The sequence below is a fragment of the Microtus ochrogaster genome, chromosome 7, assembly GCF_000317375.1.
Source record: "Microtus ochrogaster isolate Prairie Vole_2 chromosome 7, MicOch1.0, whole genome shotgun sequence".
Taxonomy (NCBI): Eukaryota; Metazoa; Chordata; class Mammalia; order Rodentia; family Cricetidae; genus Microtus; species Microtus ochrogaster.
This window is the reverse complement of record NC_022014.1, coordinates 37,028,171-37,033,560: the sequence shown is the minus strand read 5'-3', so window position 1 is coordinate 37,033,560 and position 5,390 is coordinate 37,028,171.

The window sequence follows — 5,390 nt, the reverse complement described above, 5'->3', positions numbered from 1 at the left end:
TCAAAAAGGTTGAGTAACTGGGCAAACATCCCAGCTCGCAGACAAGAAGACTTAACGAGAGGTGACTACATCGCAGGAAGACATGTTCCCCGGGTTCTTCTTCATCTTTGGGGAAGCTGGCAAGATGATTTTAAAACCTGATGGAATTAGAGGCTAGAGAGAGTCAGTCAGTAACGTGTTTGCAGAATAAGCAGAAGGATCCATGTAAAAAGTCGGGCATGGGTAGGGTGTGTTTGCACTCCCAGTGCTGGGGGGATGGAGACAGGAAGATGTTGATGGTGGCACAGAGGGCCCAAAAGAGCCACCACAATATGCAAATGAAGTGCAATTTAAGAAGATATGATTCTCCTGATTTTTAAAAGTAACTACAAAACTACAGTAATCAAAACAGCATGGTACTGGCACAAGAGCACACACTGATCAGCAAGGACAAAGTGGGAGCTGCTCTGACTAGACCTGAAGCATCCCCTAAGGTCTCATGTGTTGAAGACTTTGTTGTAGCCCATGGTGCTGTATAGGTGGAAGAAAATTATGTTAAGGGAGGCACCTGCCATGCTTAAAACCTTTGGGGGTCAGGGGATCAAAAAGATGGCCCAGTGGTTAAGAGCAGAGAACCTCAGTTCTGTTCCTAGCACCTATAACTCCAGCTCCATATCCGACTCCTTCTTCTTAACTCCAAGGGCACCTACGCTCACATGTATACACACACACACACACACACACACACACACACACACACACACACTTAGAGAATATATAAATAATTAAAACAAAACAAAACACAATCATTTTCCTGGGCCAGGGAGTTGGCTCAGTGGTAAAAGTGCTTGTTTCCCAAGCCCGATGACCTGAGTTCAGATCCCAGGACTTTGTTTGAAAGTTGGGCACGCTGTCATCTTGTGTCTGTAAATCAGGAACTCCTATGGAGATGAGAAACAGATAATTGGCCCAGGAAGTTCATGGGTCAGCTGATCTGGAATACACAGTGGATCCAGATGCAAACATCAAGAAAGATCCTGCTTCAGATCAGGTGTAGAGCACCCAAGACTGTCCCCTGACCTTCACGCGTGTCCTGTGACACATCTGTGCACACACACACACACACACACACACACACACACACACACGCAAAACAACAACAAACCCTTTCTCAAACTCCAGCTCTGTTTCCCACGTCTGGTCCTGGTTCTGCTATGCAGTCAGAACCTACCTCACCCTGCGGGGAGGCCTCGGACCAGATCCCTCAGGTCACTAGGGTAGCCCTGTGGAGGTGTGTCTCTGGCTCCAGCTGCAGCTGACATGTCTGGGTTCTTGTCTCAGGCAAAAAATAAATAAATAAATAAATAAATAAAATTCAGAGACAAGCAAAGTAAGGAACCCAAAGGAAGTTTATTACCAAGATGAGGTCTGTACCCAGTGGGGCAGGCAGTCTTTCCAGGATCAGGAGGCCTCTTGGGATCCTAGACAGCTCATATTATAGCTAAGCTTTTATGGAAGGGAGATTATTCATGATTTCAGATGGGGAACTCCAAGAATCGGTTGGACTTTCCCCAATGGGGCTTGCTCCCCATTTCTATTCTTACATGGGGTTTTCTAGGTGCTTCATGGGTAAAATGTGTGTTAGGACCAGGTTTTTTTTTTTTCTGTGTTCTTTTAGTGACAGGGTTTCAAATAGCCTAGGCTGACCTTGAACAACAACTCCTCCTCCTCCTCCTCCTCCTCCTCCTGCAACTGCCACCTCCTACTGTTGGAATTACAGGCGTGGACCACAATGCCTGGTTACTTTTTGCTGAGCCACTCTGTAGCCCAGACACCCCTTGAACTCACTGTGATGATGCTCTTGCTTCAGCCTCCTGAGTGCTTAGCACAGGGTGTGGTGGGGTGGGCAGGTGATTTTGCAAGGCTAAAGTCACTAAAGTGAGGCAAAGGACAGCCAGCAGCCAGAGGCCATGTGGGCCTGAGCCAGCTCTGTGGTTACATCACCTTCCAGCTGCCTCTGCATCTGTGTGCTTGTCTAGACGACGTCATGTGTCCGGGCGCTTTCTTTCACGGCTTCCAGTAAGAAAGCTGGCAGTTCTGGTTCCATTTTTTAGCTCTCGGTGGTGGTTGTGGGGAGCAGGGTGGGACAGGGGAAGGTGTTACAAGAAGCGGGGGGGGGGGGCAGGGGAGAACTTGCCCCTTAGTTGGCTAAGCCCAGAGCAGTTTTAGGGTTTTCTTGTGCAGGTGTTTGGGGGCCTCCTCACAGTCACATGCTCTTTTGTTATATTCCAGGAAGGAGGTTTTGAGTTGTGACATCACAGCGTCACTGACTAGACTAGCTGGCTTTTGCACGTATCCGTTCTCAATAAGGTGGTGCCAACCAGCCCTGGAATAGATTCTGGGGCATTTTCTGAAGGATAGGTTAAGAATTTTTGTCTCTAAGGAACCAATGCTCAGGCCCTGGTCATCACATCTGTGGGAGGCCAGCTTCAACCCACTATATCATGGGGAGGCATAACCAGAATTTTCAGGGCAAAACCGAAAGTCCAGGCAGCCTCAACAAGTCAGGCTTGGCCACCTTGTCCTAATACAACAACAGGGGACAGCAGTGAAATCAGAGACTTTCCCCTATAACCACATTTGAAAGAGGAAATAAAGAGTCCAATGACCTTGTCTGTCTCTAGGAGGCTGACTTGAGGTGTGTAGGGGGCTAAACAGGAAGCAAGGAGACAGGAAGCAAGACCCATGTTTAACTGTGCAGTCCTGGTCAAGCTGTGCCTTGGTTGATCAACAGCTCAAGTCTGGTTCTGCAAAGTAGTTCAAGAAATTTTTATTGCTCAATTGGATGGTCACCCATAGTGGTGACTGCCCTCCGCTGGGGTGTATTGGGGGTGTCTGTCCTGAGGGCTCCTGGTTGCTGGGGGTAGTCTCAGTCCGTTGTCATAACCAGTTCATTAACCAGTTCTGTTTCTGCAGGAATCCAAGATGACCGTGCGAGCGAGTGACTTGGGAGGGAAAGGAAGACAGACGGTAGGAAATGCAGAGCTGATGAATGAGTCTTGGCCTGTAGCTGTCACCTTCTCTCGCCACTTCCTGACCTCTGCCCCATTCTAGGCCTTGCCAATCATAGGGTTGGTCCTACAGCATCTCAGAGAGTTGAGTTGTGCTCACCCTTTTGTGAAGAGCCGATACTCAGCCAGGGGCAGTCAGCAGCCTGGGGCCCCCAGCCTTCCATACCTGACTTCCGAGGGAGAAGCACTTCCCATATCAGATTGGGGTGGGCATGTGCCAACCCCAAGCCACACCACTCTGAGGTTCGAAAGTCTCGCCCGAGACTGAAGCAAAAAGAAAAGAAGCAGCTTAACTCCTGTCACCTTGAGTCTGTGGCAGGGAGGGCAAGGGCAGAGAGCAGAGGCAGGGACCTTGAGGAGGCCTGGATGGGTCACTTGAGAGCAGGCCGCCACTCCATGCTGTTCCCATCAACTATTTTTTGTTTGTTTGTTTCAATATGTCCTTTTTTTGTGTGCTTATGATAAGTGTAAATTGGCATACATCTTCCCACATTTTTATAGACCTTCAGAATATAAGCTATAAGAACACCAGGCTGCTCAGACTCCCTCCACCTGCTCACCAGTTCATACTGGCTGCATCTGTGGCCTTCCAGCTATCCCCTGCAGCTATGTTGTCAGACAAAGACATGAATACAGAAGCCACGTGCAAAATAGCTCTGTTCCACCAATGGTGCAGGCAAAAACGAGACAGCCACTTCAGAAGAACGAAATCAGATCCTTATATTCCACCCCACACAAGATCAATTTAAACTGCACCAAAGGCCTTGATTTAAAACCTGAAGCACTGAAACTTCTAGAAGGTCTAGATGTAAGGAAGAACTGATAAGTAGCAGGGTGGTAGTGGCATACACCTTTGCTCCAGCACTTGGGAGGCAGAGGCAGAAGCAGGAAAATCACCGTGTTCAAGGCCAGCCTGGTCTATAGAGTGAGTTTTAGGACAGCCAGGGCTACACAGAGAAACCCTGTCTTGAAAAACAAAACAAAGAAAAAAGAAAAGAAAGAAGCAATGAGTGCTGAACAGGGTGACTCCTGCTGCCAGGGTGCAGTGGTCCTGGTGGGTAACTGCCTTCCTCTAGAAGGAGGTTTGTCCTGCTGGCTTCTGGTTGCCGGAGGGGGCATTGTTCCCATCCTTTGCCATAAAGATGTTTATTAGCCTGTCCTATCACACAAAGAACTGCACAAATTAAACACCATAAAACCCCAAACTAACAATGAACAAATGTGCTAATGCAGTGTGGACCTCCTCAAAAGAAGATACACAAATAGCCAATAAGCATTTTCTAAAAATTAGAAGCAAGCGCATCTCTAAGTTTGAAGCTAGCCTGGTCTACAGAGTGAGTTCCAGAGAGCCAGGGATACACAGAGAAACCCTATCTTGAAAAAGAAAAAAAAAATCAATAAACAAAAGATTTTAGTAGGGCATAGTGGCATACACCTTTAATCTCAGGACTCAGGAGGCAGAGAGGTGTGGATCTCTGTGAGTTCGAGGCCAGCCTGGTCTACAGAGCTAGTTCCAGAACAGGCTCCAAAGCCACAGAGAAACCCTGTCTCGAAAAACAAAAACAAAACAAAAAAAGAAAAAAGAAAAAGCAAAAAAAAATTAATAAACAAAAGATTTTAGCAGGGCGTAGTGGCACACACCTTTAATCTCAGTACTCAGGAGGCAGAGAGGGGTGGATCTCTGTGAGTTCGAGGCCCGGTCTATATCGTGAGTTCCCGGACAGCCAGAGCTACACAGTAAGACCCTCAAAACAAAAACAAAAACAAACAAGCAAAAAACAACAAAAACAAAAGTTGTTTAACACCTCTAGACATCAGGGAAAATGAATACTAAAACTTCTTTGCTAACTACCTCGCCCTAACGGTCACCATCAAGGAACCTGACAACAAATATTGGCACAGACATGGGGAAGAGGATCCCTATTCTCTGCTCGTGGGAGTATGAACTGGTGTGGCCACCAGGGAAACAGTATAGAGTTTCATAGGTAAGTTTAGAACTACCATATGACCCAACTCTTAACACTCCAGGGAATGTACCCAGAGGACTGTAGCATACCACAGAGACACTTGCACATCTGTGATCATTGTTACTCCAACACAGTAGCTAGGAAGCATTATCAGCCTAGGTGTCCTTCTGCTGATGCCTACGTCAGCCTAGGTGTCCTTCTGCTGATGCCTACATCAGCCTAGGTATCCGTCTACTGACGCCTATGTTAGCCTAGGTGTTCATCTACTGACGCCTACCTCAGCCTAGGTGTCCGTCTACTGACTCCTACATCAGCCTAGGTGTCCGTCTACTGACTCCTACATCAGCCTAGGTGTCCGTCTACTGACTCCTAC